At 41.1% G+C, this 13,811-nt stretch overlaps 1 long non-coding RNA gene across 1 annotated transcript; it reads right to left on the minus strand.

Annotated features, from left to right (window-relative positions):
- Positions 1 to 1,153: 1,153 nt before the first annotated feature.
- On the minus strand, positions 1,154 to 9,053 carry LOC140515228 (uncharacterized). The gene is made up of 5 exons (XR_011970905.1): positions 9,009 to 9,053; positions 7,260 to 7,355; positions 3,614 to 3,761; positions 2,289 to 2,455; positions 1,154 to 1,463 (listed from the first exon to the last, which is right to left on the minus strand). It is a non-coding gene; the product is annotated as an uncharacterized lncRNA (long non-coding RNA).
- Between the last annotated feature and the right edge of the window lie 4,758 nt (positions 9,054 to 13,811).

The raw sequence follows: 13,811 nt of genomic DNA on the forward strand, positions 1-13,811 counted from the left end.
TCTTCCCTTTTCCCCTGGAGGGCTGGGGCACACCTAGGTGCTAATGCGTGTTCCCGCCCCTCCTGGGGCTCGTCTCCGGCGCTGAGGCTTGCCTGGGTCTCAGTGCGAATTTTCTCTGCCCTGGGTCATCTGTCCTTCCAGATCACCTCCGCCACAGTAGGAAGAATTCCCCTTTGCTATTTTTCTAGCCTCTGGTGTTATGAGACTATTTGCCCCCTTCTGCTGTTCCCGCTGATCCAGGATTTATCTGGGGAAATATTTTATGGTTCTTTCACGGTCATCAGGGGGGAGGAGAGAGCATTTACTGATCACTCCGCCATCCTAGCTCCCGGAAGTTCAAGTAGGTGACTTACCGAAGTTTAGTCTTCAGGCTGAAGGTTTCAAGGGCTGCTGCGCTGATATCTGGCACTCAGCGGCTCTCACCAGCTCGGTTTGGCTTGTCTCCTGCTCCGCTGGTTTTGCCTGCCACTCTTGGGCTTCTCAGGTCCCTTCCGCCCTGCTGCGCTGACCGCGCTGTGCTGTGCGCTGGGGGCTTACCCCCGCGGGACAGATCCTTCCCGTGGACCTTCCAGTCTAACCTGGGCTCCGAATCTGTCAAAGTCTGTCACCCACTGGATTCCACACCTCCAAAGTTTGGTCAGATTCTCCTTTCAGAGATATCCAGAGGAGTTTGTCCAGGAGCTTAGGTGAGTCGTTGCTTTCACTCCACCATCTTGGCTCCGCCCCAGCCCCAGTTCTTACTCAACACAGTGCTGGACTCATCATGCTTCATAAATGCTATTAAATCCATTCATTAAGATTAATAAGACACAAAGACACAATTTGAACCCAGGTCCTCTGACCCCCAGATCCAGTGCCATTTGTACTCCACCAGGCTTCTTCCAGGGCTAACCAATTACCAAATACATTTTGCTTTCAGTGACCCAAATAACCCTAAGCACTCCATTTTGGCATAACTTGCCTTTTGCCAGAGAAAGAGGCCTCGGCTTTATTTAAGCCCCTTACCTCCCAATTACATCTCTAAACTAGGAATCCAATGTGGAAATACACTGCGTGGAGGGTCCTAACTCAAAGGAGCCACTGAAGCTAGAGGTTACCCCAAGTACCATAAGGAGGTAGCATCTACACCTGAGACAGAAAACAGATAAACATGCATGGGGAGGATTTTTAATGGACCTTATTTAAGGAAGCAGCAAAGAAAAGATTACAAAAGGTAACCTGAGGTCTAATTCTTTCCCAACAGAATGACAAGCCGTCAGAAGCTGCAACTTGAAACATATTGCGTGGGTTAGAAATGTGCTGAAATCTGAAGGCTGAATGTGAAGGCACATGCACATACATACCTAGGCAGGAAATGAAGAGGTTATATGCTTCTTAGCAGGACAAAGAAGAGACAGCAAGTAATATGCTGAATGAATTCTCTTCATGTAGAAATGTCTGCCTGTCATCGCTGACTTGATATACTGAAGAGAAAAATAAAATGTCAGGGTACGTTGGTGTGCTAGTGAGAGCAAATATTCTAAAGCTTGGGGTTCCAATTAAAGAGCTTGATTAAATGGTAACTGCTAATTGCCCAAAGCTCATGACTCTCTACCATGCTTTCTGGATCTCTCAAAGCCTCTGGAAGCACCAGTCACCAGGGCTATTCTACAGTTCTCTGCAGGGCTAAGTTCCTAGGACAAATCGTTAGTCTGGCAAAGTTAATCAGTAGTAACGGGGAGATCATGACTGCAGCCATGCTGTGGGTGAGTTCTTCTAGCAATGTGTGCCATGCCTCGGTTATATGGTCCATCGCCAAATCACTCACTAGGTCACCATTCTGCTCTAGTCCCTCATATCTATGCACTGGGTGAAGGAGTGTGGGACACCCTTCTTACACAGATGTGGAGGGAAGACAACAGAGCAGTAATGCTTATAATAAGACTCTGCACCTTACTGCCTTTATTAATTAAGAACTCTTTGAGCTACAGAACTGCAAATGTACGAGAGTCCAGAGCAGCCAGGTGAGGAGTAGATAGAGTGACAGAACTCAGTTCAAATTCAGCCTTACACACTTACTAGCTGTGTGACTCTGGGCAAGTCACTTGACCTGTGTCCACCTCAGTCTGCTCAACCATAAAATAACAATAAAGGTACCTAACTCCTAGGGCTGTTGTGAGCATTGAAATGAGATCACACTTGTAAAGCACCTTGTAAACCAGTGCAAGTGCTATAAAATGCTAGCTATTATAAACTCACATAATGTAAGATATTTCTTATTATTATAAGGACAGAGAGACTACAAGAACCTGGGAAATTACAAGTTGGATTGACTCTTGTTTGGAGATCATCTCGTACAGAGCTGGCATGGGGGAAAATTGGGGCATGTGGGGCACTTGTTGAGTCCTCTGCCCTGGGCATACTGGTCTTTAAAAGTCATGGTGTCTTCAGTTGGATCTCAAGATTTTTCTTCATCCTAGATTAGAAACAGAGAGTGATGTTAGATGTATTCTCTATGTCTGTGTGTTTGTCTGTCTCTCTCTTCTCCTGTCTCTCTCCCTCATCTTCTTTGCTTTTTACCTAGACACTCAGCAACCTGTGCACAGCAAAATAGCTGCTGTTGTTGTGTAACTGGAGGAAATTTTCCATTTTATATATTTTAATCATTATAAAGTTCATTAATTGCCCCTCTAAGTCATTCTGCCTTCTCTTCTCCCTCTCAGCTTCACAGAGCCATGGCAGGAACAAACAAATTAAAGAGAAATAAATGATTCTGTAAAAACCTAATGCTAATATGCTACCATCAAGTCCTTCCTCCAGTCTTTCCTTTTCCCCTGGAAACACAGAATGTGGGAATATTTCCCATGTTCACTGAATATTGCCTTCCCGCTCCTTTCCTCAAAGGGTAACAAGGAAAAGGAAATGTTCTTTTGCATTTTTGCCACTGTTTCCAAGGGAGTTCTTACTAATGGCCCCATCCTCGGCCCCTGCCACTCTCAGGGCCTGCCCTCCCACCCCAGGGCTGAATTAAGTGAAGCGTGTTCTTAGACCTGCCAGGGACAGAGGTCACAACCCCAAGAGGCATTCATTGTAGGTACCCAAGACCAGATATGGGGTCAGCCTCACTGAGGACTGAATCAGGAAGAACATAGAATGGAATAATTTCACTGTCATACTATATGAATCTGGCAGAAGTAGGGTAGAGTAAGTCTCAGAAAAGTTTCCCAAAAGTAGTACCCAAAAATGGTACAGAAAGTGTTTGTTCCTCTAAGTTATAAAAACATTTATGAGAGACCTGATCTTCAGGTTATTTTCTAGCTGTTTGTCAACAGTAAGTGATTTGTGTCAGATTTAGAATAAATATGTTTTCAGGGACCATGACTGGGGAAGAGACCTCGGTCAGGCATCCCTGTGTGTCTCTTTCTCCATCCTTCTTCCTGACACTGTAGCAGTGAGGGCATTTAAGGAGCAACATCTGATTTTAAAGCTGAGATGAGGGAATCAGGCAGGTCTATCAACACACATAGGACTGGGATTCAGTATATGGAGAGAGGTGGAAAGAGGTAGGGATGACAAGCAGAAAAATCACTGGATATAGACACAGTAGCAAATGAAGCCCCGAGAGAGAGCCTACCATGTAGCTTGAGCTCAGGGATACTCTGTCCTTCTGACTGTAGGTATCTTTGCTCAGTGATGAATATTTCCATCTGTCTCCCTTCAGGAATGCCAGTGCTGGTCGCTGGGGCTTTCTAAACAGATGGAAAATTCAAGTAGCAAGGCAACTAGAGGTCAAAAATGAAAGAGAAAACATAGGTAAGAGATTAGGGAAGAAGGATCTTCCTAAAGTACATTTGACCATGTCAGTTCCCTGCTCAACCACCTCCCCTGGTTCCCAATTGCATCCAGGATAAAATCCAAAATTCAAACTCCTTACCTTGGCATTTAAAACTCTTGACAATATGGCTCAAATGAAACTACTCTGTCTGTGAAGCCAAGATGGCAGAGTAGAGAGGCAGCAACCCAGGTGAACTCTCCCAACATTCCCTTTCAAACAACTTTTAAATAATGCATCAAATCAAATTCTAGAGCAGCACAGCCAGCAAAAGGTAGAGGGGAGGTCAGCAGGAGAGCTGTGTGACAATGGAGTTGAAGCCATCCCAGAGCAAACACGGCAGAAATTCCAGCTGGGGGTATTGAAAGTGGCAGCAGTAGAATGGAGAGCTCTCAGTCCAGAGACAGGAAGGGGATTGTACAAAGTCAGAAAGAGATTACAGGGGAATCTGAAGTGACACAGGGTCAGGACCTGGTGCTATTTGGCAACTCCACTGTCCAAACGCAATTATGAATAGCAGTTCTAGGGTGGAAAAAAGCGTTTTTGGCCAATTCACAAGGCAGAGAAGAGCACTAGGGCTTGCAACTGCAGGGGAACAGGAGCCCTTGGTGAGTGACCAAGGATAGCAGTGACCACCCCTCTCAGAGGATCACACTACCTTCGGAGCACCAAAAACTTACAGATCCTTGGAACTAGCTCTGAAAATAGTGGCATAAAAAGCTTGAAGTTTGTGACAATGTCTTCCCACCCCGAGGTGAGCAGAGTCCATTTTAACACAAAATCAAAAGAAATATGCTAGAAATATGAGCAAACACAACAAAAACCATAAAGAACCTGACATAAAAGCTACTACAGTGACAAACAAGATCAAGACATAAACTCAGGAGAAGACAACAATTTGAAAATAGCTACAAACAAAACCTCAAAGAAAAATGTAAATTGAACACAAACCCAACAAGAATTCCTGGAAAGGTTAAAGAAAGAGATGAGAGTGGGAGAGGAAAAATGGGAAAAGAAATGAGAACAATACAAGAAAATTATGAAAAGAGAATTAATAACTTGGTACAAAAATACTGAAGAAAATAAAAGTAGACTCATTCTAATGGTAAAAGAGGCAAAAACGTCACCAAAGAAAAGAACTCCTTAAAAAAACAGAATTGGCCAGAAGGAAAAAGAAGTACAAAAGTTCAATGAAGAAAATAATTCCTTAAAATTAGACTTGGGCAAGTAGAAGCTAATGACTCCATGAGACATCAAGAAAAAAATAACATAAAGTCAAAAGAATGAAGAAAATAGAAGAAAAGGTAAGATATCTTATTTGAAACACAACTGACCTAGAAAATATGCCAAGGGGAGATAATTTAAGAATTATTGAGCTACCAGAAATCAATAATCAAATAAGGAGCCTAGACATCATATTTCAAGAAATTATCAAGGAAAACTAATTCCTATATACCTTAAAACCACAGAGTAAAACAGAAATTGAAAGAAATCACCCATCAGCACCTGAGTCCCCCGAGTCCCCAAAATGAAAACTCCCAGGAATAGTATAACCAAAGTCCAGAGTTCTCAGGTCAAAGAGAAAATATTTCAAGCAGCCAGAAAGAAACAATTCAAGTATTTTGAAGACACAGTCACACACATGCAAGATTTGACAGCTGCTATGTTAAAGGAGTAGAAAACTAGGAATGGAATATTCCAGAAAACAAAAGAGTTATGTTTACAACCAAGAATAACCTACCAAGAAAAACTGAATATAATCCTTTAAGGGGTAAAATAGAGGACTTTCAAGTATTCTTGATGAAAAGACCAGAGCTGAAGAGAAAATCTGACTTTCAAGCACAAGATTCAAGAGAAGCATAAAATGATAAACATAAAAAAGAAATTATAAGGGGTTCAATAAGACTAAACTGTCTACATTTCTATATGAGAAGATGATATGTTACTCTAATTGATATAATGGTCCAAGACAGTTTGGAAGAACTTGTGATAAAAAATGCCATCTACCTCCAAAGAGAGAACTGATGAACTCTCAGGGAAAATTAAAGTATAATTTTTTCACCTTCTTTATTTTTCTTGCCTTTCTGTGACACAGTTAATATGGAAATACTTTTTTGCATGATTTCACATGTGTAATTCTTATCATATTGCTTGCTTTCTTAAAGGGTAGAGGAGGAGCTAGAGAGAAAGAGAATTTGAAACTCAAAAACGTTTGTAAAGAATGCTAAAATAGATTAATAATGAATTTTAAAAATCAAAACACAGAGAAGCACACTCTCTGTCTTTATACTCAATCTCCGTTTCCATTTCCTATTCACTTTTTGCCCCCCTGAATCTTGCCTGACTGGCAGGAGAGTAAGTGGTAGAATATCACACAGCGGGTACCTAATAAATGCTGAACTGAATGTTCTGGCCCACTTCCAAAGACTTTTGGCTCTGGAATCAGAGCAAATGGGTTCAAACTGCACATTCATCATGATCTGTAGATATTTGAATTAACTTCTCTTTCTCAATTTCCATATATGTACAATGAAGCAGTTGGATTACATAGGTCTCTTCTAGCTCTTGCTCTCTAAACTATTTTTTTTCTGATTCTTCCATCACTAATAAATGAAACATATTATCCAATTGCCAACATAGAGCTCACATATGACATTTAATAAATTTAGAGTTTAATTAACAAAAAGAAAAAGAAATTACTCTTTCCAATTTTACTAATGATTTCTTAACTGCAAAGTCTTGATATCTCTGCTGCTTTTGACACTGGTGACCAAGCTTTCTCCTTGAAGGATACTGTCTCATCTACTGCCTATTATGCCACAGCTTTCTCTTACCTGCCTGATCAAACTCTGATGGGATCATTAACCAAGCACTGCCCATTAAACATACACAGGATAACACTAACAGTCTACCTTTACCAAATACCTGCTCAACATCAGCACCTGGATGTTCCGTAGGCACCTCAAACTCTGATGACCAAAAGAGAACTCTACCCTCCACCAAGCTTGCCCACTTCAGTTGAGGGCACCAGTATCCTTCCAATCATCTAGGCTTATACACAACGTGAGAGGTCACCTCCACTCCTCCCTGTCCTGCACTCTCCATACTGAATTATTTGTCAAGTCTTGCTAATTGAAACTCTGCAACGGTGGAGTCCAACTGAAATAGAAACGGGGATCACTAAACCATACTTAGTCTGGGGCTTCACACTGGCTTAGAAAACCACATATTAATATTACCCATCTTTCATTGCTTTTAGAATAAAATACAGACTCCTTAACCTGGCCAAAGCCCTCTCCATGTGGTTTCCACTTGCCTTTCTGTATTTATTGCATGTTATTTCTCCTCACAGACTCTACATTGCAATCAAAAAGAATTGCTAGCTGCTCCCCCAAATCGACATCACATCACCTGTCATCCTGTAGGTTTGCAGACGTTCCCATTTTACCTCTGTCTCTTTGAATCCTTCATGGTTCACTTTTCCTGCCACCTCCTTTCCTGGGCCTTCTTAGTTCTTAATATGCTTTTCCTCCTCTGGCCTTAACTAGAATGAATGAAAAACAAAAAGGTTTAGGTAAAGACCTCGGGGACCATGAGTCCTATTTTATGTCAGTTTTGTTATTCCTGCATAGAAAAGCCAAATCTAGAGAGTGCTGTGTAAGGTTGTACAGCTATCTTCCAGATGGTGTTCGGGAGGGCAGAAGAGTTGGAATTATTTCCCAATAAGGTACTGGTAAAGGAAAGAGGCTCTTAGAGTAACTTAAAGCCTATAGGATAAAAGACCCCAAATCAATCCCTTTTCTGAGGGTTTAGTGGTAATAATTCTTTTAGACTGTCTTATAGGCACTTAGAAATTTTCCCCCCAATTTTGAGGGGATGTCCTCAACGGATACATGGTCAAAGGCAGTTTTCAAAAGACAAAATGCAAACTATCAATAGTCATATGAAAAAATGCTCCAAATATCTAATAACTAGAAAAAAAGAAAATTAAAATGACCAAAGTTGACCAAAAAACAATGAAAAACATTGGAGAAGTTGTGGTAAAAAAAAAAAAAAAGTATACTAATGCGCTACTGGTAGAGCAGTGAAATGGTCCAGTCATATTAGAAAGCAAATTGGAAATGTGCAAAAAATGTCAGCACACTTATGCTACTTGGGGGAAAAGAGGAGAAAAAAGGGGAGAAGGAAGAGAATCCATGTATAGAAAAAAAAATCACATATGCAAAAAACACAGAATTTAGAGCAATTCTTCTTGATGTAGAAAAAAACAACTGGAAAATGACCAAACATACTATGGTACAAAAATGGAATACAATAGTATTATATACCTAAAAAGGACCTATGATGAAAACATGCTACCTACCACCTGACAGTGAGGAGATAAATTAGAGATGAAGAAAGAGACATACATTTTCAGATATGGCAAATACAGTAATTTGTTTTGCTTGACTATGTGTACTTGTTTCTGGGATTTTGTTTTTCTTTCCAACGACTGGGGGAGGTGGGAAGGAGAAAAAAGATTTGTTAATTTAAAAAAAACCTGTTGCTTTTTTAAAAAGAAAAATGGCTTTCAATGCATTTTATTTTCATTGTTGTTTTACAATGAAGGGAGAGTAGGAGGGGGAAAATATTACCTTGTCAAACGAAAGAAAATTAAATTTGAAAAATTGTAAGGGGGTTGAAAGCCTTTCATAACTTCCTTGCTAAAGTGCGGTCTTAATTCCCTTCTGCCTCACAAATAAGAGACACCATATTCACTGGGGAACTAGGAGGAGGGTTCGCGCAGTCAGTCAGAGAAGGCAGCTAAGAGCCTCTGGCCACGGAAATGAACTTGACTTCTAAGAGCCCTCCGAAACTGGCATGGGTCTGAAGCATGACCCCAAGGGTAAAGTCTGGAGGCAGAGAAGACGCCCCCATAACGGGTCTTTTTCCCCCAGTAAACCCGGATGTGGGGCTCTGGGTGTGGAAGAGTGTGGGTGTGCCCTGAGAGTGCGGAAACAGGTGGGAAGGCTAACCCCCACCGCCTCAGGGCTGCCTCCACCTCCCCCACCCCATTCAAAATGAACCTGCTGGGGGTTACTGAGCTTCAGCAATCTCCGGGGTGGGAGGGAGCACCCCAAAGTCTCCCTAGGGCTGCCAGGTAGCAGGCCAGGGAACACACGCAGCCGGGCCCCCCAAGGCTGCTCCCTCTCCTTACCCGGCTCGCTGCCACACACCTCCACCACTTCACGTGGGACAGAGCAACCCCGCCCCCTTACTCCTTGGCTTGCAGAAGCCCCTCCCACCCACTTCCTCCCGGGCTGTCATTGGCCAGAACAGAAGAGGCAGGACGTCCTTAAGCCAAACCTCATTCCCTCTGCAAGGCCCTTGCTACCTTCTGGGATCAGAGGGTGCCGTGGATTGACCTCTGAATGTGAAGTCGGGGAGACTGCCTTTAAATCTAGCCTCAGATCCAAGGCAAGTCACTTCGCCTCTGCTTACCTCAGTTTCCCCATTTGTAAAATGGAGCTCATAATAGCACCTCCCTCCCAAGGTTGTGGTGACAGTCTAATGAGACAATAAGCATTTAATAAAAAGGGAATAACCCTTCCCTTCCCCTAGATAAAATGATTAAAATAGCTGAAAAGGCACTAATCATAGTATTCCAAAGAAATAGACTACCACTAAAAATACGATAATAAAAAGCTCCCTGCCTGTCTAAACAATCTGGCCTCATGGCATCCAGGACTGTCAAATTTCACTTCTTAAATTTATTCACTTGTTGGCATGGCCTTTAAAACCAGCATCAAGTGTTCGACATGGATCCCCACCTAAACTTAACATAATCATAATATTAATAGCAGTGAGGGGAAAAGCTTGGAAAATTCTTAGGCAATAAAAATGAACACTGCTGAAAGCTGTCAGGGAGGGAGGGAGGGAGGGAGGGAGGGAGGTCTGCTAGTCTCAAATATTCTCCTAGGCACACAGCTGTGACCATCCCATCCTGCCACAACCCTTTCCTGCTTTCCTAAATGAAGCACACAAAATTGTTCCACAGTCTACTGAAGAACTTTATGAAAGTGGGGGGGGGGGGAAGTGGGGGGGTACAGACAGGGAAAATAATCTCTCATCAGGGTAGGAACTTGTTCCCTAGTCATTATTTCTATGTACCTCTACTACAAATGCCTGTATCTCTAATATTAAAAAAAAATACTAAAAAAATTTTCAGAAAAAAAGAATTTTTGGGGAAAAACACATTTTGTATTTGTTGCATGACACTTTAATTGTTAGCATTTTTTTCTTATTTAAAAACAGGAGAACACAAACTGAAATATTACAGATTTGGCAACTCAGTAAAATTAAAATTATGCTTGAATGTTTATAAAGGGATGCAACCAAGACACTACAGAAACGTCAAGATCTGACTTTTTTTTTAAACTGGGTTGATAATTCAATTTAACAAGCATCTATTAAGTACCTACTGTGTATAAGGCACTGTGCTAGGCCTGCCCCATTGTGAAATAGTCTTTGGCCTCCCAAAGCTTGCATTCTACTGGGAAAATGTAGCATGCATACAGACAAGGATTAAAGTGGAGGAAAAACACCAGCTCTGGAGTTAGGAGCCCTAGATTCCAACACAACCTCTGCTACTTTCCACTTTTGTGACCTTAGGCAAATCCCTTACAGTCCCTTAGACTCAGTTTTCTCATCTGTATAGAGGGTTTGGCTAGATGGCCTTGGAGGTCCTTTTCAGTTCTAGATAAAGGATCTTATGATGTATAATGAAACAAGTAACATCAGAAAACCAATATGCATGGTATCTACAAGAATATAAATGGAAGAAACAAAAAAATGGAACTGAAAACCAGAAATCATTATGTTGAAACATAGCTGTGAAAAAATGTTCCTCCTTGCCTTCTTTTTAGAGGGGGGAGACTATATATGTGGAACTTTGTATATATTAACCAACTTGGTTGATCTATTTTAATGAACTGCTTTCTTCTACCTCTCTTTTTTATTCTTTATTACTAAGGATGGCTATTTGAAGAGGAGAGAAGAGATGGTTATATTCAGAAATCAAGATGACATAAAAATAAAATATACCAATAAAATTTTAGAAATAGAATGCACTACACACAGGGCCCTTAAATTTGGAATCTATGGGGAAGATGGATTATTGAAGATAACAGGGTAGATGTAGAGAGACCAATCAGGAGACTACTGAAACAGTCTAGAGATGATGAGCACCTGACTTAAGGTGCTTGTGCTGCTAGTTAAGAGAAAGAATGGATGGAACAGTAGCTGTGGAGGTACAGACTAAGACATGACCAACTTAGAGATGTAATCAGTGAAGGAGAGAAAAAGTGGAGGATGATGCATAGCTTGAAAACCTAGGTGAATGCAAGAAAGGTAGTGTTGTGGATAGAAATAGGAAAAGTAGGAGGACATGTTGCTTCATGGGAAAAGAGAAGACATTGTGTTTTGGATATATCAAGTGTCAGATGCCTATGGGACATCCAGGTGGAACTATCCAGGATACAGTTGAAGATGTATGATTGGATTTGGGGGAGTGACTACAGCTAAATATAGACCTCTGGGAATCATTGAACCCTTGGGAGCTATTAAGATCTATGAGAGTGACAAGAAGATACTCAGACACAGAACCCTGAGGTACCTCAACCCAGAGAGTAAAACATGGATAATAATTTTTCAAAAGAAACTGAAAAGAAATGGTTAGACAGGTAAGAAAAGAACCATGATAGAGCAGTATCACAAAAATCCAAAGAAAAGGGGAATAGTCAGACTGTTAAATGCTCCACATGTATAAGCTGCCCTAGCAATGTGTGTGCCCTGGCAACATGGGTTTCTAGTAAATGCCCTTTAATGCAGGCTCCTCAAGCACATATATGTGCTTTTTTATTTTTCACAGTCACAAATCTTCTCTGCATGTGTGTTCTTCCCTTTGGGTAGAATGGGAACTTGTGGAAGAGTGTAACCCCCTGGTGCATTATTTGATTAAATGTCTTTTGTTTGAACTGTATCCTCTGCTTGGCTGGTAAAAGTAAATACATCAGTGGGGGCTTGCATGCTGTGGTTCTGAGTGGCACAGGGTGCCTCAGAGATGCTGTAGCTTTTTCTTGGGACCCACATGTGAGACATGGTGTTCCAGAGGCTAGATTCATAAATTCGAATGGCATGCATGAGAAGTGTATAAACTGCCTGAAAAATGAATGAGTTTGGACTAGTGCATTTCCTAACCTTGGACCACAGACGGCAGACAGAGAGCAGGAAGGCTAACATTAAACCAACTTTCTAACCAGCTGCATAACCACTCTTCCCTGCCAAAATCCACATATTATAATACTGGAAGCTTTGCATTTCTTAAACATATATACCAAGAAAATCAGACAAAGGACCCTTTTAAGCAAAAATGCCTTGGTGAATGTCCACTAGTAAAAGGATTTTTTAATAACTTTATTTTTCCCCCTTTCACTACTTGAGTAGAAGTGCACGTAATGCTCTTGGATATAAATGTCGTGACAATTTCACATTAACTTACAAACTCCAAATATGTCAACAGGCTGCCTCTTCTGTAGACCTAAGTACTACCAGAATGAGAATTAATAATCCTCTTAGCTCTAAGCTACACAGTTTCTTCTTAAGCACAGCTTTTTCAGTCGTAAGGTGAGACTTTTCTTTATTCTCACCTGTCAAATCATGTCAAGGAAGATATATACTAGCTTATTGTCCTGGTATTATATAATACTAACCTCATATGTACTTGTCCTAGGATTCAATGGTAAAGATATATTTTTTCGATATCTTAACATGAGACTCAGAGAAGAGAAAAAAAAAACATAGGTCATCCTCCTTTACAACCTAATTTCCTACATGCCTACCCACAGTGAATATAACTCAGGGATTTTTGTTCTAATCTATTAACTCAGGCGTTTGGGATTACAATTTTACAAGAGGTTTATTCAAATCTTGAAATGATCAGAATCTCCAGTTTGGGTACACTGCCACCAGTTGGTATTGACACAAGTTCTAAAATATACCAGGGATCTTGGATATCCTCAGTTTGAGAAATGCCCTTTACCAATGTTGTCTCCTCTTCAGTTTGGCAGATCAGTTCTAGAGAACTGGCCTGAGGCTCAAGGGAAGTGATTTGTCTAGGGAAGTGATGTGTCAGAGGCAGGGTTTCAGCCTAGGTCTTCCTGACTCCAAGCCTCTATCTACTGCCTTTCTCGAAAATACAATACTTATTAAGAGAGGTGAGGGCACTTTCTTCCTCTTTAAAAATTTTAAAATACAGCTTTCTAATAAAACAACTGAAAAATAATTTCAAGCATTTTAAATTTGAAGAGCAACTTAAAAAAAAAAACAATTTAGAACCTAAGACACAGTCCTCACACAACTACCAATTTAAGGCCAGTTGCTGATCTCAGGCTGCATTTGTACTGGTGGAGAGTAGAGAGTTTCCATACCAAGACATCCCCATGGCAATGGAATCACAGAGCTGGGCCAAAACATGCCACAATTCCCATTCACAAAGGCTTCAGCTCCATTCCCTAGGTCTCCTCTTTCTTTGTGTCTATGTGGCAAGAATCTGAAGAGAAACAGCAAATTTAAGCACTACTTCTCCAGTAAGTTCTCTATGACCAAGATTTTTCTGTTCACAAGAAAGTAACTTTCTACTTGACTCAGAAAAAGAACCTCCTCTCCTTTTCTAACTCTGGGCATAATTTATTTAAATCACTTTGCAGGCAAGCTTAATTAGTTTACTCCCAGACCAGCAACTGAATTGCCCTGAGGCTTAGAAACCTGCAACTGAGAAATTGACTGGCTAGGAGAGTTCTTCAGAAACTTTTCTGCAAGAGCCTGTGTCCCTTTCAGAAATCGACATCCGGAACATTTAAAGGAGGCTTCTGAGCCAAGGTTGAAACTGGTTTCCTGGCGAATGACTCCGAACTGTATGTGCTTATGTAGGCCTATACCAAAGCAGCAGTTTTATACTTCT

The sequence above is a fragment of the Notamacropus eugenii genome, chromosome X (genome assembly GCF_028372415.1).
Source record: "Notamacropus eugenii isolate mMacEug1 chromosome X, mMacEug1.pri_v2, whole genome shotgun sequence".
Taxonomy (NCBI): Eukaryota; Metazoa; Chordata; class Mammalia; order Diprotodontia; family Macropodidae; genus Notamacropus; species Notamacropus eugenii.